Genomic DNA, 26,140 nt, shown 5'->3' on the forward strand with positions numbered 1-26,140 from the left:
TTTGTACGTTGGAATATTCTAAGTCGGTTGCGACAAGTTAAGGACAAGGTTGTAATTTTTTTTCCGATTTTGTTAAAAGTGCATAAGTTGCATATTCATCTTTTTAATGGTATGGAGTGTTAAGGGTAAATTTGGAATAAGGAAAATTTGGGGTTAAAACTGAATTATGGAAAGTTAGACATTTCATGAAAATTTGGGACCAAAAATGAAGTTTTGGAAATTAAGAATTCATGAACAAAAAATGGCCATGTGGCCTTGCATGTGACATGTGGGCCATAGCCACATGGATGTTTAATATAAGAGCATAGAGGATGACTAATTAGTCATCTTTTTCATCTCCCACCTAGAAAATTCATGAAGCTTGAAGAAAAAAAAAAGAAGGAGAAACGGCCAAGGATGGCTAAAATTGATGCCTCCAAATTGATCACAAAAAATTATTTTTTTCTAATTTTCCCACTAATTGGAAGGTCCTCTACAACGTGGAGTAGTCGTTGGAGCAAACAAAACGCTTGTTCTTGCAAAATGATATTCTAGCCGAGTGGAAGAAGTGGGTGAAGAAGGTATGGTTCAATCTTTTCTTTTATGTGTTATGAGTGGTTTGTGGATGTTGTAATATGTAGAAATGAATGAAATTCATAAAAATATGGATGTTAAAGTTGAGCCGTGAATGTTGAGGTTTGGTCGTGTGTTGTGTAGAAATGGTGAATTAATTGTATGTAGCATGTTTGAGTGTTGTTATAGTGTGTGGAAATGGATGGAAATCATGAAAATTTTGTGTGTGGATGTTGGCCGTATAGGGGCTGTTTTTGGCAAGTTATGGCGAATTGATTTTACTTAGTATTTTGGTTGTTGTTGTCATGGATTATGCGATGAGAATGAAGGTATTGAATGATTCGAGTTGAAGTTGTAATTGTTGTGTTGTGGCCGTGTATGTGTGGTGTAAGGTAGAAGTGAAGAACTAATTTCATTTGGTATGTTTAGGATGTTGTGTTGTAGATTCTATGTTGTAAAATGAGGGCTTAATGGTTTAAAGTGAAGTTGAAATCATGTGGGCTGTTTTGGAACCTAATGTGATCTTAATATGGTTTCTTGTATTTTTGAGAATAATGTTGTTAAAGTATGGATTGTTTGTATGGTTTATGAATTTAGAAGAAAAGAAATGCATTGTTGATATTTCCTTGGACTTGGAAGGTTTCGGGTTGCCTTATGTTTTGGTTGAGTTGTGTTGAATAATTTTGTGGATTGTTGGAAATGTTATTGAATCATGTTTGAATGGTTTTGGATTGGTATTTGAACGCGTGGCAATGATGTTGGGTTGATTATATATGTTGATTTGAACGTAATTGGAATGCCGTCGCATTGTGCGAAAAAAAGGTTGTTGATGTTAAAGTGCGTTTTGAATTAATGGTTGATGTTGTTAGAATGTTTGTTGGTATTGTTGTTGATGAATTTGGTCGAGTTAAATTCTCGGGGTGTTGAATTTACAGGGGAAATGCTGCCCAAATTTTTGTAAATAAAGTGCGAGCTTAAAATGGGATTTCGAGGTGCCTATGACTAATGTTTGGTGTCTAATGACGTGTTGTAGATTTTGAGAAGCCAAGACTTAAGCTTGATTAGCGTAGGAAGCAAACGAGGTATGTAAAGCTTACCTTTCCTTCTTTTGGCATGTCTTAGATATGGCTAAGTTATGATATGCTATGAGTTTCGGGGGTAATTCTATTCTTAAAAGTCCGAGCATGTTTACGATGCTTATTTGCTTCTTGAGGTTGGCATCTTTAATATGGTCAAGCTATGATCCGTATGTCCTTGATAGGATTGGATTTGAAATGCTATGTATACGGTTTGTTCCGAAAGGATCTTATGTCTTTTGTATGACTAAATTTCAAAAGTTGCATAAAAGCTTTGTTTTCAAAAAAGTTTGGTTCCTAAACGATTCCGAAACTACGAACGACCGTAACTTTCAAGAAAAGGCTCGGATCGCTTTGATATCTTCGCAAATGATTTCATGACGAGTAATGACTATGATTTTCATAGGCGGGCCCGGATTCGGTTGACGCTCGTCCGTGGGTCCCGCGACTTTCCTTTGTATAATGCTAACGACTTTTTGTGAAAGAATTCAATATGACCATTTTTCCGACTCCCGAGTATGATTACTTATTTATCTGTTGAGTCTGAAATAAGGATTTTTACGTATGTGATTTTAATACGTGACTATGGTTTCAGAAGTTCGGTTTGATATGCTCCCGAGTATTATTCGGAAGGGAAATCTGATTTGACTACTGTTTTGGCTTACAAATGATGGTTCGTTTTGATTAACCTATTGAGTCTTTGAAAATGTTTTAAACTGTATTTGGTTACTCACGATTCTGCTCGTGCATTTTGTTATTACCTCTTCCGCTGGATTCTTGGCCGCGGTATGTGTATACGTGATATTGCCGCTGGATTCTTGGCCGCGGTATGTGTATATGTGATATTGCCGCTGGGTTCTTGGCCGCGGTATGTGTGCATATGCTATGTGATCTTGACAGTCTGGATTATGATCAGTCGGTTAATGTCAGCTCATATGATAAGTTATGATGTTATGAAGTGATGATTTGTGCATATGGTTTCTCACTACTCTGCTCGTGCGAGCTGTTATTATCTCTTTCACTACGTCCCGGGCCGTGGCATGTATTCGTGCACTTCATTGCATTGTTCACCGCGTCCCCTCACTAGAGAGGGCGAGGCACGTTATATTTATCGCGTCCCTTGCTAACGGGGCCGGGCACGTTATATGATATGATGATACGGGGAGGTGGCCCGGATGGCATATGATGATTCCTTTTTTACCGCGTCCCTCACTAGAGGGCCGGGGCACGTTACATGTACATGCATATGATGATTTTAATTACCGCGTCCCTCCTTAGAGGGGCGGGGAACGTTATATGTATATGATATGATGATTTTACTTACCGCGTCCCTCACTAAAGGGCCGGGCACGTTATATGTATACGCATCCGATGGTTTTACTTACCGCGCCTTCACTAGAGGGCCGGGGCACGTTATATCTATGCATATGTACGAGATGATTTTCTGACTCTGTTTCTCAGTCCCATGATGAGCTGGGTATGAAATTGATACGTATGATTTATGTTTCAGAGGCAAGCGTTATGATTTCTAGTCATTGTATTACTTTTCTGTCCTCCTCGTTTCAGTACGATTCTGTTTACGATATTCCATGCTTTACATGCTCAGTACATACTCCGTACTGACTCCCTTTCTTCGGGGGCTGCGTTTCATGCCGCGCAGGTACCTGTATGAGTAAGTGATGTTAGCGAGAAGATGTTCACCGGATTGGCGAGCTCCATTTCCTCCGGAGTGCCGCCGAGTCGCAGTGCTTTTGTATGGTATACGAAGTTAAGGTAGAGACTTTGCAAAACTGATGTGTGTATGATATGTCAGTTTTGTAAGCGGCTATGTAAGCCGATGTATTATTATGCATTATGCTACGAACTTCATATGTTTACAGATTTCATACGATGTTAGTTTCATTTGATTTGACAAAGATGAAAGGCATGTTTGTTTTCGGAAAAAAAAAAAACAAAATTTTCATTATGTGCTTATGTTATGTTTTGCGGGCCCAGTATGATTATGAGTATTACGAAAGTCAGCGGGTTCTCTCGGCCCTAGGTAAGGGTCGGGTGCCCATCATGCCCTATCGGAAAAGATCCCCATAGTCTAGCTCCTTGCTCGGAGTCCGTACCCCCCTCCCGGTACCGGGAACCACCTGGAGTAGTGGCACCCCATATGGCATGCTGGCCATCAAGATGAAGAAATACACGGGCCATAATATCCTGGAATGCCTAATTAGACATGGCATCAAGGTGAGTCAGGTCAAGTCCCTCACCTTCCTGGCTGCCCGTGCTCTCTCGAGCTAACACTCTGGAGAAGCTGAACATGCTAGCCTCTGTCCAGCCACAGGGGGCTCACCCTTGGTAGATTCAGCTCCACGGCCTCTAGCTCGATCGCGACATCTCGCCTATGTTCGTCCTCTGGTGCGTGTATCAGCAGCAGGCCAGGCACCTCGTCTCTCGCGATGGTAACTCGCGTCCTCACCATCTGTGAGAGAATTGAAGTGGATCAGATACCAATTAGAAAAAGCCAAATACTAATTTGAATAAAGTAGGATGAAGGAATGAAAAATGTGAAATTTCCTAAATGTCCCGTAACCTCCCGCAGATAGGTACGGAGTTCATCGTACTAATCCGCAAGACTCTATTAGACATGTTCTTGTACTTATAGACCAGGTAACTTGGGGCTCTGATACTAACTTGTCATGCCCCAACAAGAGGAACGTGCGGGCACCTACCATTTCCCACCTTGGTAGGCTAACCCTTTCCCAAATCATACATTCAACACAATAAAGTAATCAAGATTGCTAGATATAAGTAACAAACATAGTTAATAATAAGGATATGTGAACAAGTGCGGAAAATAATACAACGATCCCAAGAATCTGGTCTAAAGCCGTACAAGAGCCACTACTACAATACTACGAGTCTGAATATGAATACAAGTCTGAAAATGGAAAGCTATCTCAGAATATCAAAAAAAGACAAGTAACTAAGAAGAGGCATCCGGGCAGTGAATCCATCCTAGTGCTCACCCTGAAATGCTCGTCAGACGGCCTCGGGACTCAATCGCGAAGCGCAGAAGTCGATCCGGTCACAAACTCCGCACTCAGAAAGAATGCAGTAAGGTAGAATCAGTACAACAACATGTACTGAGTAAGCATCATAGGCCGACAATAGTTAGAAAATCATATATAAAAGAAAGAGACTGAAAAAGTAGGTATGCTGACGATCAGATAAAACTCAACACAGTCCAAATAATGAATCCAGTACCAAATCACCAAGTCTAGTAAATCATCTCAAATTCCAGTATAAGTCTGAAACACAATCTCAAGAACTACTAGCAAGTACACGTATCACCAAAGATCAACTAACAAGTCCAATGCAGTTGGTAAATATGAGATGAATGCAATGCAAATGCAATGATACACCCACGCTTCGGGCGAAAAATCTCTTCACCTGGACACTCATGACCCTTGGGGGACCGCTAAGTCCATGTACCTACTATGGCGCACTGTCCGATCCAATAGTCAATGTTACGGAACGTGTAACCCGATATTAGTTAGTGCTGCGGTACGTGCAACCCGATCTCAGTCAGTGTTCCGGTACGTGCAAATCGATCCAAGTGTTACAACGCGCAACTCGATCCCAAAATATGTATAAATGAGTGAATGCATGATAACAGTGCCAACACGAATGTACGAAATAATGGTGCCACACATGGACACAAATCTCACTGGCAATATCAATATCATAACCTTTCTTTCCTTTCCAACAATTCAATCATGATAAATATGCTTTCCAACACACAAGTAATCACTAAGCATCAACTCTAGATTCAATCACGTAGCGACAAGCCAACAACTCAAAATACATAACAACCCAATGGAACACAAAAGGCGACAAGCCATAATCAACAACAATACCAACCTAAGTATTCCACCCCAAATTCATACCCGAAGGTTTACATGCTTTCTCCAACAATCACTAACTCTACATATGAGCCGCTAACTGAAGTCTAACCAACAGTAAGCTGTAACCTACCTAACGGTAAGCCGTAACCTACCTAGAAACGGAAGTCTATCACCTCCGAGTACTTAAAGTCTATTCATAATAGAATTCTATATTAAAAACCACAAATAACAACATCCCTATTGCTATACTTCTAGTTAGGTCAAATTCTAACCTAAGGAATTTGGGGAAAGGGGCCCACAAGGGTAAAATAGGAAATTGAAAGATGAAACATGCAATTCAAGTTCTAGGTGATCAAACCCACTAAGAAATTGCTAAAACAACTCAAGATCAAGCCTAATTCATATTTAAAGTAAAAACCCCAACTTTCGGTATGAACCCAAATTCTTCAATCCTTAAATTAACCTTTAATAATGGAAGAAATAAGCTTACCAAAAGGAATTCATCAAATTCTGTGTTTATAGTAGTCAATTTCACCATCAATTTCCATTTTAGAAGTCTAAACCCAGTTCAAGAAATTTAACATAAGACTCATCTTCTCTATTTAGATTCTAGTGATTCTAAGTATGGATTAGGGATCTAGAAAGGTAAATGATGAGGTCTAGGGTCATAGATATTACCTCCAAGAAGATTCAGCCCACAAATTGACAAATTCTCCCAAAGAGTGCTTAGAAAGTGATGAAAAGAAAGTGATAGGGTTTAAGGGTTTCAACAGGAGAAAAGAATAGAATTCTGCCCAATATTAGCAATGGCGGTTAGAGGAACCACCGCAGAGCATGCGCTATGGCGCCACATGGCCCGCTATAGTGGCCATCCCAAAAACCCATAAGACGCTGTAGCGGCAAGGATACCGCTTCTGCGAGCTCGACATGGCAGTTGGCATGACTGCTATGACAGCTCGTGACCAAACAAGATGCCCGCTATAGCCTTTGGCCTCTATAGCTATAGCGAGACCGCCACGGCGATTTCTGAGCCGCTACAGTGTTTATATTAGATATCAAAAAGTTTCGATTTTGACCAATCTCGACCTGAAATTCAAATATCATCTGAGGCCTTACATATACAAAACAAACGTGCAAACACACATAAAAATGCGCTACAAATTCACCCGTGGTCTCAGATTTCCTAACAGAGAAATATTGGACAAGGTCAACCCCTAGTGGGCCTAAAGCTAAGTTTCCAACCCAAGTTTCAAAACTCTCCTAATTGCATTGGAAATTGAACCGAACACACTACCAAGTCATAAATGCCTATCCAGACTTCTAGAAATTGACAGAATGCCCAAAAAGGTCTATTTACCCAAAAGTTAACTTTGGGTCAAACAAATTTCTCTTTGCGGCTCAAACCTCCAAAAGTCACTCCAAAACCCGCCGAATGACCTAGGGAAAGGGCCAACAGGGGTAAAAGGGTCATTAACACCATAACGACCAATCGAGTCATTACAGTGATTCTCACGGCGTTGTTCTCTTTTCAATGAGGGGGACGCGTCTAACATTTATTTTTGTGTTTTCCCGTGTTGCTTTCCGTTGGTTATCGTTTATATCGGTGTTTGGATTGTAGAAATTGGGGTTTTGAACCCAAAAATTAAAAAATGGTAAATCATGGTTTTGAAGGTCAAGATGATGGATTTTTGAGTGGGTTTTCAGGATCTAGACTAATTATGCTATGGGTAAACTAATTTGAAATAAAGTATAGCAATATGGGTATCATTGGACTCGCTTAGATTAGTAGAGTACTATTTTGAATATATTGAACATGATCTTTCAATGAAATTACAATTTCACCCTTGTAGCTCGGGTTTGCCTATTTTGGGTCCTTTTTTGTGTTTTGAGTAAAACTATGGCATTATGGGTATCCTTAGATTCGTATTCTAATGTAGAATTTGTACTTGATAGACGTTTATCATTATGAAGCTCTCCGAAGAAGAAAAGGAATGCTCAAGTGTATTATTTTGTGGTTCTTGTTCGGCATTCCAGGTTGGTTATGGCTTACCTTATGGTTAGACTTCCGTTAGCAAAGTATATGTAGAGTTACTGATTATTGGAGAAAGCATGTTATGACTTAGGGTATGAAGTTGGGATGGATTACTTAGGTTGGTATTGTTGTTGACTATGGCTTGTCGCCTTGTTGCGTTCTATTGAGTTGTTACCTTGTTGTGATTTTTTTGGCTGTGGCCACGTGAGTGGATTCCTGACTTGTTGCTTAGTGATTTACCTTATGATTTAGAGATCGTATTTTATCATGTGTTGATGTTGTTGGGAAGGAAAAGAAAGCTATGATATTGAGATTATTATTGTGATAGGTGTCCATGTGTGGCACGATTGATTTGATATATTGTCATCATTCATTGCCATTATACAGTGTACTCATTATCATCTTTCATGATACTCTAATATGAATACTTAGTGACCTATTCATGGTTGTGAATCCGTATCTCTCGGTTATTGGTTATTGACTTGTGAAGAGGAAGGAATTGTATTGATCTTGATAATGAGCTATGCGTCTATGTATGGCATGGTAGTCATTGATATACTCTTGTTGGCATTGATAATATGCATGCATTCATACTCATATATTAAGATCGGGTTGCGTGTCGCAACACATATATATATATACACACATATATTGGACCAGGTTGCACGTACTGCAACACTGGCTTAGATTTGGTTGCATGTTGCGCAACACTGACTTGGATCGGGCTGTGCGCTGCAGCAAGTACATAGACTTCACGGGTCCCCCATAGGTCTTGACTGTCGAGGCGCATATATCATCCGCCCGGAGCATTTGTGTGTCACTGCATTGCATTGCATGCATATTTCATTCACTTATACATCTAATTTTTGGTAGTGGTTATTTATCGTATTGTACGGTGCTCGTGAACGCTAACTTCCTAGTTGGTTACTGATTTGAGATCATTGTGTGCCTGATTAATATATATTTGGGAAATTATGGATTTGAGGAGTAGTGACTTTCTCCTAGGTTGAGACTTGAGGTTACGGAGTAACATTGTTGGATGTACTAGTGTTTATGGCTATTCTGAGGAATCATGGGGAACTTGGCAAGACTTGTGTTTAGGTGCTTTACCATATGCTATGATCCGGTTATTGATCCTTATGTACTTGAGTTGTTATTCTTGGACTGTTGGTGTGTATACCTGATTGTGAGTGTCTATTCTTCAGCCTCTTTCTTATTTATGTTGACTAACTGTTGTTGGCCAATGATGCCTACTCAGTACGTGTTGTTTTTACTAATGCTACCTTGCTACACTCTTTTTCGGGGTGTAGAGTTTGAGACAGGTTCCACTTCTACTTTCGAGACTGATTTTTGAGGCCTGGCTTGCGAGTATCGAGGGTGAGCATCTGACGAGTCACTGCCCGGAGACTCCTCTATCCCTGTCTTTATTTTCTTCCATTCAGACAGATGTGTTTAGCATTTGAGACTTGTATTTTTTAGACATTACTTAGTTGCTCTTGTATGAGTCAGACCAGTTCCTTGGGGATTGTACTTATATTCTACACTTATGATTCAGGCTTCTACTTATTTTGCTTTATTTATTTTATTGTGGTTGAATTGATGATTTTGGAAAGGGTCCGCTGCCGAGGCAAGCAATGGTAGGTGCCCGCGTGACTTTGTGAAATTGGGTCGTGACAAGTTGGTATCAGAGCCCTAGGTTAAGCGGTCTATAAGTAAAAGAATATGTCTAGTATAGTCTTGTAGATCGGTACGATGAGCTCCGTACTTATCTGCGCGAGGCTATAAGACATTTAGGAAACTTCTAATTCTTTCTTTCCTTCGTGCCACTTCATTCCAATTGGTATCTAGTCCATTCCAATTGGTATCTAAATGTCTTTCTCTTAATCACCCACGGAAGGTGGAAATTCATGCTTAAATTCTTATGCGAGGGGTTTTGTTATGATGTGGCTAGGTATTGTATGAGATGTGTCACCCTAATTCGGACGCATGACCAAATTTAGTTTTTAGCTATAGCTTGAGGTTTCAGTTATGTGGGATCGTGGTTAAGACTCGTTTATCATGGGGGTTCCTTGAGAAATAGGAAAGATTGTACATAGAGTTAAATGATCTCCATGTTGTCAGCGGTGGGTTGCTCAGAAATAGCAAAAATGCATTTATGGCTTAACAAGAGTTATTTGTTTGATGATATAATTGGTTTTGGTAAAAGTTTCAACATCGTCAAGGTATTATGATGGTTTGTGTGACACGGGTGTACTAATGACAGGTCGACTATTCATCAGTTGTATGGTATTAGATGTCGATATGCGGGGACGAGTATAAGTTCTGTAAGGATCATCGAATTTGGCAACAGTATAGTGACCGCGTGTAGGAAAGAAGAGAAGTTGAGAATAAGGACATAAAGGACGACTTTTGTAAAAAACGTATAACAAAGTAAGACTTCTTAGGGTATTTTTGGTAAGACTACTTTCCGTGTTAATGGGATGGACGCGTAAGAAAGAAGACTTGGATAGATTAATCTCCTCTATTAGGAAGGGAAAAATTGGTAACTGACGTCCTTGCTAGAATAAGGTTGCAATTGGTACGAGAGTGGACTTCATATTCGGCCATGAAAGGTTAAGTTGTGCTTCGACGTTATTTTATGCTAGTGGCTTATGGTTCCTTTTAGGAAAGTGGATATTGGTTCTAGATCACAAAGTAGGACTACTTGTGGCGAGTGGAGACTTAAGATATCGGGTAGCGGTAGTCATGATCTTTCAGCAAGGGGTATGTTCGCCGGTCCGTTGTGTTTAGAGGAATGATAAGGAGATCATGGGATCAATAGCTAGTTGATTTGAAGGTACGTTACGGTCATGCATGGTAAAATATACATAAGGGTCAGTGTTGAGTTGGTAAGTTTGGTTACGTCATGGGCCAATGGGAGCCAGTTGTTGATTAATAAGAATGACTCTAGTGTTGGACAAGTGCGAAGTTCTAGTGCTCAAAGAGTTATCGGGCGTTACATCTAATGTTGGATTAGGGTTGAGAGCTTGTGCCTGTTGTGTTTTCGGCTAGTTCCTGCTATTACTAGTATTGCTACTCTGTTGAGTTGATCGAATTAAAGGGATAATCACACGAATGGTTAGGGGTGTTCTGGTTCGACAATTGGGACATTCGAAGTGGTAAATCAATGATGAGGTTTGAACAAATTCGAGTTATAGAGAACATTTTAGAATTTGAATTATGGGAATTTGAGCAAAGGCACCTTGGTGGAGATATGTGGGGTCATTAGTAGGATTGTGTATGTGTTATGCTGGATTTAGAAAGTATTCAGTTTTAGAGTTGAGTGAGTTAAGGAAACTCTAGTGTGTAGAGTGCATGGCCTACTACTATCTCCAGGCTTGACTCTGCTAGTTTGCAAAACTCATGATCATGCGGTATTCTATTCTATTGAGTAGATTCGAGAAATGGTCAAATGGTGATGATGATTGTGATTTGATCAGAATTGGGGAATTGAAGATTCAAGAAAATGTATAGTCGATCGAGAATCGGTAAAGATAAGGTATATCTTCGGGATTACGTAGGTCAGTATAGGTTGTGGTGATGCTATCTTGCATATATCAGTTGAGGTGTGATCGCGAGTACGCTTAAAGAAGGGAGTCTACAGAAATGGACTAAGTGATATAATGGATTAAGTGATATGACAGAGTTCCGTGAGGTTTCGTGATCAGCAACTAGTGAGAAGCAAATTTCAGGTAACCGACATGTTAAGGCTTATGGAAGTGGCTTGTGTGGTACACAGTTGGATAATTTCGTAACACTCAATAGTGGATAAGTTAGTGTGGTTTGAGGGAAAGGAATTGTGGAAATCCATATTATGTGAGGGCTAGAGTTATATTTTTGAGATGAGACGGTATTCGTGGTAGTGTTTATGTTGTAAGTATTATTGACGGGATAGCTTGGGTAAGCACTTTTGGATATTAAGGACTTGGGAGTAGTTGCGTGAGGTATGTAAGATTTGATACTTTTGAAATTGTTATGGGCATATCGAGGTGTTACAATGAGAGATTCGATGGTTAAAGGGGTATTATATGAGGCTACAGGTTTTGCGTCGAAAAGTTTGAGATCGTATCAGATTTGCATATCGGGTAAAGGTTGAGAAATATGAAGATTGTAATCATGAGGTATAGTTCTTCGGTACTAAGCTGACAGCTTGGATAGGACTCAGCTTTTGGAGTCAAGGGTGACAGACATGATCGATTTTGCATGAGGAAAATATTAGAATTGACCGCCACAAATGTGTGGTAGGACTATGATTGGTTTCATAAAGTTGGAGTCAGTTCGAGTGACTATTGGTGGTATTCATGGGTTGTGCATTCATTCTAGGTCATAATTGTTCGATTAGAGCTTGATGGACCATGTTTATATTTCCAGGAGGAATTATGGGTTCCCAAAAGATCACCTTCACGGATTCGATAAGTTTCAGTTCAGATTTGAAGTATGACAGGCTTACCGAGCTTTATCAGGGTTTGCCAGTGGACTTGATGATATTTTACCGAGAGCAGCTATTCGGACAGATAGAAAGGGTTACGTCAGTACTTGGTAAGTATTTGAGGAGGTACTATTGTTGCGAGAGGTATTTAAAATGATCAAATGGTTTACTATGGACTTGGCTTGGCAAGGTATTCAGTGGCATGCTTCATGTATTATGATTTGAAGGGTTAAGGAGACTTGGAACTAGCGAAGTCTGCTAGGAGTAAGATTAGATTGATGGAATTGCTTAGAGTGCTCCGATAAAGCAAGAATTCTTTTCTGGCAAGAGTAAGGCATGGTTTCAGGCTTGTGTTTATGTGTTTTTAAGAAATCGTGGTGCGAAGAACGGCTTTAGAAGGTTGAAATAAAGGTTAGCGGAATCATAATATTTTACCGGTTCAGAGTGGGCTACGATTGTGTCTATATCTAAAGGTTTGTGTTGTTTTGAGAAATATCTGTGGGACCTATCTATCGCGTTTAGAGGTATGGTTATATTGAATCAGAGAATTCCAGCAAAAGCAGTTCTTATATTCGAGGATCAGTTGTGAGAGAAATTCGAGTCTAGAAATATAGAAATTGGGTCTTTTAGCCAAGTTAGAGGAAGTTTTGACTGATAAGGCGAACGAGTAGTGATTTTATGTACTTCGTGCCGTAGAGGCTTCCGTGCTGTTATATTAAAGATTTCTTGGCTACTGTCAGCCTCCGTACCCTCTTCCTTCGTTCGAGGACGAATGATTATTTAATTGGTATCTGATGTAACGACCCGTTTGGTCGTTTAGGCATTTGACCACCCCTGTTGACCCTTTCTGCAGCGTCGTTGGAGTGTTTTTTTACTTGTGGGGATAGGTGGAACGGTCCCTGAGGTGGCCGGATGAGTCTTGGTTGATTTTGAGGAATTTAGAAGTTTTTAAGTTGAATAAGTGAAAAATGATTGACCAAAAGTTGACTTTTGGGTAAACATGCCCGTAATCAATTTTTGACAGTTCCATTAGGTCCGGAGTGTGATTTATGACTTAGTGGGTTCATTGGTTTTGTTCCCGAAGGGTTCGGGTGTTATTTGGATCATTGGTTGAGAAATTAGTTAAGTTAAAGAATTGAAGTTGACCACGGTCAACATTGAGTCATGATGACCCCGTGTGGATGTTTTGAAAGTTCCAACAAGTTCGTATGATGATTTTGGACTTGTCCGCAGATTTTGGTTAGATTCTGATGAGTTTTGGATGAGTTTGGGTTGTATGGTGTTTGTTCTCGGTTTTGACGTCGATTTGACCAAAAGGGTACCATATTGATCAACCGAACTTTGTTTTGTGTTTGATTGTATCGTTAGATCCGTATCGTAATTTTGGAACTATAGCAACAAGAATCATCGCATTTCGTCGTCGTATGAGTGAGATATGTCCAATTTACTTCAAATTGTTGTTGCTAGTTTCTGGTGCAAACTTTTGTTTTTCGCGAACGCGAGGAAGGAATTTTGGGTTGACTTATCAATGCAAAAAATTTCTCTTCGCGAAGGCCATGGTGTTCCGCGAAGGCGATGAGTAAAAATCACCTGGACAGTGTTTTAAATGGACAGATCGAACATTTTAGTATTTTAAGCATATTTTGAGTTCTAGAGCTCCGTTTGAGGTGATTCTCATGGAGTTGTTCTCTTCTCAACGATAGGGTAAGTATCTAACCTTTATTTTGGTGTTTTCTCGTGTTTTTTTTTTTTTTTTGCTATCATTTATTTCCATGTTTGGATTGTAAAAATTGGGGTTTTGAACTCAAAAGTTGAAAAATGGTAAATCAGGTTTTGAAGGTCAAGATAATGGATTTTTAAGTGGGTTTTTATGATAATGGATTTTTGAGTGGGTTTCATTGATCTAGACTAATTAAGCTATGGGTAAACTAATTTGAAATAAAACTCCCGTATTGCCCTTACGGGCTCGGGGTTACCTTTTTGGGGTTCAATTTTTTATTTTGAATTAAAGTATAGCAATATGAGTATCATTGGACTAGTCTAAACTAGTAGAGTATTATTTTGACTATATCGATCTTTCAATAAAATTACAGTGTCGCCCTTATGGCTCGGGTTTGGCTATTTTGGGTACATTTTTGTGTTTAGAGTAAAAATATGGCATTATGGGTATCCTTAAATTCGTATTCCAATGTAGAATTTATACTTGATAGACATTAATCGTTCTGAGGCTCTCTGAAGAAGAAAGGAAAGGCTCAAGTGAATTATTTCATGGCTCCTGTTCGGCGTTTTAGGTAGGTTACAGCTTACCTTATGGTTAGACTTTGGTTAACAAAGCATATGCAGAGTTAGTGATTGTCGGAGAAAGCATGTTACGCCTTCGGGTATGAAGTCGGGATGATTGCTTAGATTGGTATTGTTGTTGACTATGTCTTGTCGCCTTGTTGTGTTCTATTGAGTTGTTACCTATTTGTGATTTATTGGCTTGTAGCCACGTGAGTGATTCCAGACTTGTTGCTTAGTGATTTACCTTATGATTTGGAGATCGTATTTTATCATGTGTTGATGTTGTTGGGAAGTAAAGGAAAGCTATGATATTGAGACTGTTATTGTGATATGGGTCCATGTGTGGCACGATTGATTTTATATGTAGTCATCATTGCACAATTGATTTTATATGTAGTCATCATTCATTGATATTATGTAGTGCACTCATTCTGATCTTTCATGATACTCTGATCTGAATACTTAGTGACTTATTCATGGTTGTAAACCTGTATCTCTCAGTTATTGGTTATTGACTTGTGAAGAGGAAGAAATTGATATGGATCTTGATATTGAGATATGTGTCCATGTGTGGTACGGTTGTCATTGATATTATGTGTCCATGTGTGGTACGGTTGTCATTGATATACTCTTGTTTGCATTGATAACGTGCATGCATTCATACTCATATATTTGGATCAGGTTGCGCGCTGCAACACACACACACACATATATACATATATTGGACCGGGTTGCACGTACCGCAACTCTGACTAGGATAGGGTTGCATGTTCCGCAATGCTGACTTGGATCAGGTTGTGCGCCGCAACAGGTACATGGACTTCGCTGGTCCCCCATAGGTCATGACTGTCGTGGCGTAGATATCATCCGGCCGGAGCATGTGTGTATCATGGCATTGCATTGCATTCATATTTCATTCACTCATACATCTGATTTCTGGTAGAGGTTATTTATCACATTGTGCAGTGCTCATGAACATTGACTTCCTGGTTCGTTACTGATTTGAGATCGTCGTGTGCCTGATTAATATGTATTTGGGAATTAATGGATTCGAGAAGCAGAGACTTTCTCCTAGGTTGATACTTGAGGTTACGGAGTAACATTGTTGGCTGTACTAGTGTTTATGGCTATTTTGAGGAATCGTGGGAAACTTGGCAAGACTTGTGTTTAGGTGCTTCACCATAGGCTCTTGTACTATCTAGACATTACTTAGTTGCTCTTGTACTAGTCAGAACAGTTCCTTGGGGATTGTACTTATATTCCGCACTTATGAATATTTATGATTCAGGCTTCTACTTATTCTGCTTTACTTATATTATTATGGTTGAATTGATGATGATTTGGGAAAGGGTTCGCCTGCCTAGGTGGGAAATGGTAGGTGCCCGCGTGACTTAGTATAATTGGGTCGTGACAACCAGAAATCAGATGTATGAGTGAATAAAATATGAATGCAATGAAATGCAATGATACACACTCGCTTCGGGCGGACGATGTCTACACTTTGACAGTCATGACCTATTGGGGACCCACGAAGTCCACGTACTTGCAGCATTGCATAGCCCGATTCCCGTCAGTGTTACGGTATGTGCAACCCGGTCCAATATATGTATATATATATATATATATATATATATATATATGTGTGTGTGTGTGTGTGTGTGTGTGTGTGTGTGTGTGTGTGTGTGTGTGTGTGTGTTGCGGCGTGCAACCCGATCCAAATATATAAGTATGAATACACATATGATATCAGTGCCAACAAGAATATATCAATGACAACCGTGCCACACCTGGACATATATCCCAATTTCAATTCCTTCTTCTTCACAAAGCAATAACCAATAAATGAGAGATACGGGTTGACAATAATGAATAAGTCACTAAGTATTCATATCAGGGTATCATGAAAGATGAGATTGAGTACATTGCATAATATCAATGAATGAAGACAACATATCTAATCAATCATGCCAATCATGGACACATCTCTCGATATTAATAACAAGCCAAGTTCTTTCCTCTGTCCAAGATAATACCAATAAGTGAGGGATAGCCATATCTCAAACATGATAACACGACTAAGCATCTAATCCCAATATATCTATAAATGAGTGTATGCATGATAACAATGCCAACAGGAATATAAGGATCAATAGTGCCACTCATAGACACATATCTCAATCACAATATCAATATCATAACTTTACTTTCCCATTCTACAATCTCAACGATGATAAATACGCTCTCCAAATCATAAGGCAATCACTAAGCATCAACTCTAGAATCAATCACGTGGCGACAAGCCAACAAATCACAATAAGGCAACAACTCAATAGAACACAATAAGGCGACAAGCCATAGTCAACAACAATACCATCCTAAGAATCCATCCCAACTTCATACCCTAAGGCCTAACATGCTCTGTCCGATAATCACTAACTCTACATATCCTTTACTAACCGAAGTCTAACCGTAAGGTATGTCGTAACCTAACTGGAATGCCGAACAGGAGCCACGAACAACCACACCTTTGCCTTGCCCTTTTGCAGTGACTCCAAATATTCAATGTCTAGTTATAAAAGTAATCTAGACTAGAAACCATAAAGAACATACCCATATTGCTAAGCTTCTAAATTAGGTCAAATCCAATTATGAAAGTTGGGGAAATGGGCCCACAAGGGTAAAATGGGAAATTTTAAGGTGGAATATGCAATTCAAGTCTAGATGATCAAAACCCACTAATCAATTGCTAGATTTACTCAAGATTAAGCTAAATTCGGATTTTAAGTGAAACCCCCAAATTTAGGTATGAACCCTAACTTTTCAATCCACAAATTAACCTCCAATAATGGAAGATATAAGCTTAACAATAATGAATATATCAGGTTCTAGGGTTATACTAATCAATTTTCTAAAACCCATTTTAAGTTTCTCATAAAAACCCACTTTTCCTCTTTGATTCTAGCATGGATTAATGATTATGAAAGGAAAGTAATGAATTCTAAGGCCAAGGATCTTACCTCTATGAAGAATCTGATCATATGCTCTCAAAATCGCCCCAAAATGCTTAAGAAATGATGTAATGAATTGATAAGGGTTTAGGGGTTTTAACTTAAGAAGTAGAGAAAATCGCCCATCAACAAACTACGGCGATCCATAGGAGCGTTGCCGGCGCACCGGTATGGTATAGGGATAACGGCTACAGCGCACCAGCTATGGCGGCAGGGATGACGGCTACAACGCACGAGCTATGCCAGCAAGGATGACGGCTACAGCGCACCAGCTATGGCCGCAGGGATGATGGCTACAGCGCGCACCAGACACCAGAAAAATACTGGTTTTTGACCAATCTCAACCCGAAATCCGACTATCACTCGAGACCCCACAGATACATAACAAACATGCATACACACATAAAAACACGCTATGAATTCATCTGCGGCCTCAGAATTTCCAACGGAGGTCTATTTGACCAAGTGAAACCCCAATGGCCTAAAGCCAAGTTTCCAACCCAAAGTCTCAAAATGCTCCCAAGTGCCTTGGGAACCGAACCAAACCTCCCACAAAGTCAAACGATCATCCGGACCTCTCAGAATCGATGGATTTCCGAAAAAGGTCCGCTTATTCAAAAGTCAACTATTGGTCAAACGCTTTTCACTTAAAGGCTCATATTTTCAAAAGTCACACTAAAATTCGCCTGATGACCTCGAGAGTCGTCCCACCCGCCCCCGCGGGTCAAAATCATACTCATAGGTCTCGGGGAAAGGTCAAGGGGGGTAAATGGGTCATAAATGCTATAACAATCGAACGGGTCGTTACATAATAAAATTTATCTTGATTTCTTAAGGTTATTAGGTTCTCTAGCACGTCTATGCCGAATTATGTAGTATATGATTTTGTAAGATAATATTAATATATCAAATTTCATATATGCACCAGTATCCACCATAAAAGGGCGAACGTTAACAAATGAGCAGCTATCCAACTGAACTCAAACATCTTGACTCTGATATAGCTTTTCCCGGACTGTACCAGGTATGTGCAAAGATGCCACCAATGCTAAATTCACGGACACTTGATCGAAGTCCCAACAAGTGAACTCAATGCACTGACCTCACCCGACCTATGCTGCATGGGTAATGGACGACATCGGTGAAATTTAACCTTAATTTAATGGGATAATATCCCTTTTAAAGATAATTAAATATTTTTAGTTAGAAAAATGTTCACTGCATTAATGGAATACTTACAAGATCTATTTACAAACTGTCATCGAGGGTATCTCCAACATAACATCCTATTATCTGCAATACCTCATGCGAATTTCAATTTTATTAGACAATAAGGAAAACAACAAATCGCATCGCTTCCAATCTTCTCTCTCAAAAATATTTCCCTAAAAATATTCTCTCAAGATTTTGTATTTTCTACGTATATATATTCGGGAAACTCGTAGAGTCATTCAGCTTATCACCTATAGGAAAGCTAATATAAAAATTTTTGTGAATGATTTGTGTTGGATCATCATATGGTTCGGAGCCAAGTTTCTTTCCACAAAAAAAAAAAAAAAAAAAAAAAAAAAACAATGGCATACATTTCACGATCATACATGCCACAAAAAGTTACTAAAACTTATACATGCCTTTCGTATTATATTGGGTCTACACAAGCAGAATATTAGTAGGCTCATATGGGGGTGCACATACGGATTTTTTATTTGGTTTTGCCTTATTCATTCTAAGTTTTACATTTTGATCAAATGTCATCCAATCCGAACCAAAATAAATTTTGTCACTAATTTCGGATCTCATTTTCTTCTATGGTGTGAAATCACTAATCAAGCCTCCCATGCTTGATCCTGTCACCTCGCACGAATGCCCAAATGACTTGACGTCGAGGAAATTTTAATAAGGTTAAAGAGGGTTTTGAAACTAGTATCCACAAATCCCTTGTCGTAATTATTTATTTCTTTTTGGTTTGATGTCAAGTGATGCATTTTTGCGGTATTTAATGATCGTGGCTAGGATTTCTGTGCTAACTTTAAAAGGATGACGCCAATGACACGTCCATCTTCAACCATTTTCTTGATCGTCAATGACTTAATGGAAATGGATTCATACAATTCAAACACATCACCATATGAGGATTTCAAGGTCAAAAACCTCTTCTCTATGGTTTGTAATGCTGACGCTGCCATTGTTCCAAATTTTTGGTTTGCGACTACGTGCACTACTTTTAATTCTATAATAGTTTAATTGGTAAGTCCCAATAAATATTTTTTATTAAATACCAAATCGATTATCATATTTGCATTATTATAATATTTTTCTTAACTTTTTAAGGTTATTAATTTCTCTGCACGTGCTTTGAATGTGTATGCAGAATTATGTAGTATATGATTCTGTAAGATAATATTAATATATTAAAATAAACATTTATTAAATACACCAATATCCACCATGAAAGGGCTGAGCCATAAACAAAAGAGAAGCTATTCGACTCAACTCAAACATCTTGACTCTGATATAGCTAGCCTCGGACTGTAATAGGCATGTGCAAAGATGCCACCAATGTCAAATACACGGAGACTTGATCCGAGTCCCCCCCAAGTGAACTCAATGCACTGAGCTCACCCGGCCATTTGCTGCATGGGCAATGGACATCATAGGTGAAATTTAACCTTAATTTAATAGGCTAATTAGGCTTTTAAAAATAGTTTAATATTTTTTGGTAGAAAAATGTTCACTGCATTAATGGAATACTTACAAGATTTATTTACAAACTGTCATCGAGGGTCTTTCCAACATAACATCCTATTATCTGCAATATCTTAATACGAAATTCAATTTTAGTAGCCAACAAGCAAAGTAACAAATCCCATCGCCTCTAATCTTCTATTTCAAAAATATTTCCCAAAAAAAAAAAAAATCTCTCTAAATTTTGTATTTTCTACGTATATATCTTCGGGAAACTCAGAGAGTCCGTAGACCTTGTCATTCTAGATGTCACATACAAGAAAGCTAATATAAAAGTTTTTATGAATGATTAGTGTTGGATCAACATATGGTTAGGAGCCAAGTTTCGTTCGACAAAAAGAAAAATAATGGCATACATTTCACAATCATGCATGCCACAAAAAGTTAGTAAAAATTATACATGCCTTTAAGTTAGTAAAAATTATACATGCCCTTCGTATTTTATTGGGTTTGCACAAGCAGAACATTAATAGGCTCATATAGGGGTGCACATTCGGATTTTTTATTTGGTTTTGCATTATTCAGTCTTAGTTTTACATTTTGATCAAATGCCATCCAATACCAACCAAAATAAATTTTGTTTGGCTAATTCAGGTCTCAGGTTGTTCTATGGTGTGAAATCACTAATGATATTATATATCTCTTGAACGGACTCAACGACTTATGCTTGATCCTGTCACCTACCGCCCCAACACACAAATCGCGCAGAACCTTGATGTCGGAGAAATTTTCGGCCGATACGACGTTAAAGAGGGTTTTGAAACTAGTATCAGCAAATCCCTAGTCGTATTTCTTTATTACTTCTTGGTTAGATATCAAGTGATGTATTTTGAGGTATTGTCACTCCCTGAACCATGGCCTGGGCGTAACACGACACTCGGTGCCTTGCTGCATGTGACCGAGCGAACCACATGGCTTGCTGAATCAACATGGACATGAACTAATACGGAATACACTTTAAAACATGGATAATCTGAATAATCATGGAATCTCGTAATGATAATGAAAATACTTGTTTAAAACATAAAGAGAAAATAGTCGAATAAACATGATAATACCGAGCTTAAAATGGCTATATGACTGCGAATGTCGACATAACATAACCGACTAGTCTATGAAACCTGCGACATGAGTCGGCGCTAAACTATTTAATGACAAGGCCCCCGGCATACCTTAAACGCATAACTGATAAGAAATAAATAAAGGTACCACCCCTTGATAGAATAGGGCTCACCAATAGCTAATATGTGCTGAGTCCTAACAAGCTAGTCCGTCATCCTGTAAATCTGCATCGTGAAATGGAGGCCCCAGGCAAATAAAAGGGACGTCAGTACACTTGAATTGTACTGGCATGTAAAGCAACTGAATGAAATAAAGCATGGGACATAAAATAATAGAACTGAAACTGAAACTGTAAACTGAACATGAACTTGAGTATATCTGACATGAGTATATATTATATGCATATAACATGAGTAAAACATTTTAAGTGGAAGAGCCTTAGTATAACCGACATGTAACTACCACGTAAGAACGTGGCGTCTGATCTCTGTCCGACCAGCTAAGCCATCTTGTACCTTGCCGGGGTACAAGACGTGAACATGAACATGAACATGAATTGATCCAATAATTCGCAATGGGTAAACATGAAGGTATCGTCCTAACTGGGTGGAACGATCCTTATCCTACGCTGGCATACGTAGTTTCAAGCTGTCTGAGCCTTCTCGGTAATCTGTGCAACTCCCAAAACATGAACATGGATATATTTGGCTTCGTAGCCCATGAAGTATATAAATATGATTGTAAACATGATTCGTGATTGTATTATAATATGAAGATAAATATATAATACAATTTGTATGAAAACATGGAAACATGTAGAAGTTCATGAAAATAAACATAAAAGTTCATATCTTGCATTTAAGAACCCATGGAATGCAAAGTATGGGTTTTCATGGATTACGGACAGATTCTCAATAACCAGAATGGGATATTAAGAACACAATAACGAAGTAATCTTACAAACATGGTATATCATGGTACATGTACTTAGAGTTATCATGAACGTGTCTAGAACCCTAGTTTTCGGTGAACTACGTATAATCATCGAAGAATGTGGCGTGGGGAAGAAAAATGATGTTCCCACACGTAGATAGAAACCCTACATACCTTAATCGCTCCAAAAACCTGAGAAAACACTACAAGAAGAGGATCTTTTTGTGGCGATAAAAGTCGCCACGGAAAGCCAAAAAGTCGCCACAGATGACCTTTCGTGGCGACCCTCGGGTTGTGGGCTATACTAAGTGGCTGATACTTATCCGTGGCGACAATTTAAGTCGCCACCAAAGCTCAGTTTCTGTGGCGACATATCTAGCCACAAAAGCTTGTTAAAATCTCCACGAAACTACCGACGGAGATACTTCAGCTAAGGAAGTCACCACGGAAAGAGACGCTTCTGTGGCGACAAAGCTCCCCACAAAAAATCATTCATGGCGACTATCTGTCACTACAATAAACCTCTGTTCTAGGAATAGACCATTATTTGCAACAATGGGTCGCCACCAAAAAACCAGTTTTTTCAAAACAAAAAAAAAAATATTAAATATATTTTACTATTAACTCAGCAATTGCCCAACAATACAACAGTAGTCCTTTACCATTACAAAGGTGATATAAAGCATTTCTTAAAAAGACTATTAAAAAACATTCCATTACTTAATAGTCATAAATGTAAACTGTACACAACATGTGATAATATATCGTCATTGTATATACAGGTGGGAAAAAAAAAAAAAAAAAAAGGAATCACAAAACTATCTTCAAAATCCTTCTTGGCAAGCAGTTCCCATCTTAGAAGACCTTAGATCCCTGAAATCGGAAAAAAGGAGAAGAAGAATGCATAAGATTAACTATGATAATTCAAACTATCACATCTTCTAACTATTGCAGAATGCCAACTTTATGTAATAAAGTCCCTGGAAGAGAATAGAGTAAGGAAAGAAGGCAACTCTATGAAAGTAGAATTTAATCAAAGATAACATCTATCACATAAGCTGTTGTGCATTATTGTAGTCACAGTATTACCTTTTCAAGTGAAGCCTCTCTATGCCCAGATCACATAAATAAAAAAATGAAACCAACTCCAACATCTACATAAAGATCATTGCAAAAGTCAATTAATTGCATACTATTTCAATTAAAAGAAGTTAAGGAGAACCACAATATTATCACCAATCCTGAAGGTAATTTAATTTGTCCCTTTGAGCTATTACGTCATAAGAATAGATACTACATTTAATCCTAACCAAAATGCGATGACAAGTATTCATTCCAAGCTATTAATTTCAATTCTCAACCTCTATATTCATATATAACACTCCCAAAAGTGTATTCTGCTATCTCGTATTGCAGGTGTAAGGTGATTATACACACAATCATTCTTTATGAATAGATAAGCTATTGGTGCAACTTAAATAAAAGTTTTTGTAGTAACAAAAGATAATTAAAGGATCCTATCAAACATGATCCTTCCTTCTGCTTTTGCATGAGCATACCTTCTAGCCATGATATCCTTCGATAAGCCTCCACCTTCATCTTTTTTTTTCTTTCCGCTTCCACGCTAATGCAACCAGTCAAAGAAATTGAGAAAAAAGCAAGAAAGTTATACATGTCCAGATATCATTTTCTAAAGAATGCAGATAAGTCAGTAGTGCGTGAAACATGCCATAAATGAGACGAAACACAAGAAAAATGACTTGCTAGAGGTAAGAGAGATTTAGTTTTAAAATAGTTGCTATCAGTAAGCTTTAAAACTGAATAAAGACCAAAACAATGTTAAAGCTCATTTTAAGCTAGTGTTTTGAATAGTTCTGTAATCTTTTTTTTCCTGAGCATGTAAATAAATAGTTCTATACTCTTTTGACTACAATCAGTTGGAGAAGATGAATTAATTTGACTATCAGTAGCATTAATAAAAACTCTACGCTCTGTTTCAAAGAGATGAAGCCCTTATCTGCTAAAACCAAGCAACACACTTCTAAGCAGTAACAATAGATGCCTAACCTAAATAGCAGCTACTAACAGCCAAAAGAGATAGTGAAAAACCTTGGTATATCATATTAGATTACTTCCATCAGCTAAACCAACATCTATAGCCAATTGATATGGCTTGTTAAGTTCGGTCTCATTAACATTGTATGGAAATAATATTCAAGTTTCATGGGGTTGGATAAGTTTCTCTGATATACCATGCTTGCAACTACAAAGCGATCAAGTTCTACCATGAGAAATACTAATTCTATAAAAAGGATGAATATCATAATTACTTTCAGACTTAATAGTCTTACTCAAGAATGAACATTCACCCGGAAAGAACAACATCCCATTTCAACATATGGTAGATCGAGCTAAAATAAAGTTAAAAGAGGCTTCAAGAGATTAAAAAATCTAAAGACAAATGATATCACAACCATTTACCGGCTTACTGCTTCTTCAGGATAGGAATCCAACAAATCTGCAGTTGCTGCTTCACATGGCTTCCATCACATACAGGAAAAGTCCCAAACCTCCAACAGTACTTGTACACAAAAAAATTCTACCAATTACTTAAACTACCAACTACATTCAGTTTGAAATGTTTCAAGATTCTAGAAGAGTCCCAAAACAAAAACAAAAAAATATTCCCTTGCTGTTGAAAACGGATAAATATCATAACAACTTTCAGTTTTAATAAGTCTTACTCTAGAATGAACATTCACCACGAAAGAACATCTCATTTCAATATCAGGTGGGTCGAGCTCAAAACATCAATCAAACGGTCGTCTCTTGTTATCTAGTAAACCTTGAAGATGCCCATAATATCCCTTAAAAGACCACAACCCCCTCCCTGTATAACGTAGTGGCTTAGCCAATAGTATAACAACATTTAGGGCATGTGGGTTCAAATATTAGAATTTCAACCCTGACAAAGAGCACTCGAATTTGTTCAACAACTTGTCGAGGGAAGATTTCCCGTGAGAAAGCTGCAGTCCAAATCCCTAAATCCTTTCTAGGGTTTAGTTGACGTGAAAATTCACCCCAATATTGCCAGTTCATACTAAATGCGATTTTGAATACCAATCATTTAAGATGAAATTGAAAAGGCTAATTCTTTCCCCCAAATCAGAACTGATTTTTTTTCCATTTCAAATGGAATTGCAAAATTCGTCATTGTAAAAGGAAAACGGGAGAAATTCAAGCTTACTGCAACATTGAAATCCAATTTATCCGAATAAGTCAACAGGTTTAAATTACTTGAAGCCCTAATCTCAACTTGCAAGACTACAAAATTGACAGGAAATATCGTAGTAGTTACCTTTGCTCTTTGGAGCCCTAATTCTGGTATCAAATATCATTATTTTTGCAATACTTTTTTCTAAACATTGTGAATGTTTTTTTCCGGCATTTATTACAAATGATACTAAATAAACATCTTCATATATCTATTTTCTTGTGTATTAATGCTTTTCAGTGTATGAGTACTTATTGTAATTAGTATTTGGACATATGAAAATATTCTAAGTAATTATTTAAATAACTCTACAACAAATTTAAAAAAATTCATGCCATATTTTAAATTAGTGTTTAGATATATGAAATTATTTGAAGTGCTTATTTAAACAAAAATAAATGACCAAATTTACATAGCATCTTTACAACTAAAATTTATTTTACATAAAGGATTATAATCAATATCAAGACAAAAGAAATAGTGGCGACCTAAATAGTGGCCAGAAAAGCGCAACTTTTAGTGGCGATGGTGTGGCCACTAATGCTCTTTCTGTGGCGACAGGTTATTAGTTCCTGCAAAAACTTTTTCAGCCATAATTTGGTAGCAAAACTAGCACAGATTAGCGGCGATTTAAGATTTGTCGCCACCAAAAAGTTCTTTCCTGTGGCGACTAAAAGGGTCGCCACTAATAGTATCACCTTTTGTAGCAAACATTTCTAGTCGCCACAAATACCCCCATTTCTGTGGCAACCAAATTAGTCGCCACAAAACATCGTCACAGAAAACGATATTTCTTGTAGTGAAAGTTTGA

At 38.2% G+C, this 26,140-nt stretch overlaps 1 long non-coding RNA gene across 2 annotated transcripts; it reads right to left on the reverse strand.

Moving 5' to 3' along the window:
• Positions 1-22,712: 22,712 nt before the first annotated feature.
• On the reverse strand, positions 22,713-25,449 carry LOC132031445 (uncharacterized). 2 transcript variants are annotated; one of them, XR_009408269.1, is made up of 4 exons: positions 24,545-25,449; positions 23,615-23,679; positions 23,145-23,209; positions 22,713-22,928 (listed from the first exon to the last, which is right to left on the reverse strand). It is a non-coding gene; the product is annotated as an uncharacterized LOC132031445 (long non-coding RNA). The 2 variants fall into 2 exon arrangements; XR_009408268.1 differs by having other exon boundaries at positions 24,537-25,449.
• Positions 25,450-26,140: the final 691 nt, after the last annotated feature.

Source organism: Lycium ferocissimum, chromosome 9 (assembly GCF_029784015.1).
Source record: "Lycium ferocissimum isolate CSIRO_LF1 chromosome 9, AGI_CSIRO_Lferr_CH_V1, whole genome shotgun sequence".
Classification (NCBI taxonomy): Eukaryota; Viridiplantae; Streptophyta; class Magnoliopsida; order Solanales; family Solanaceae; genus Lycium; species Lycium ferocissimum.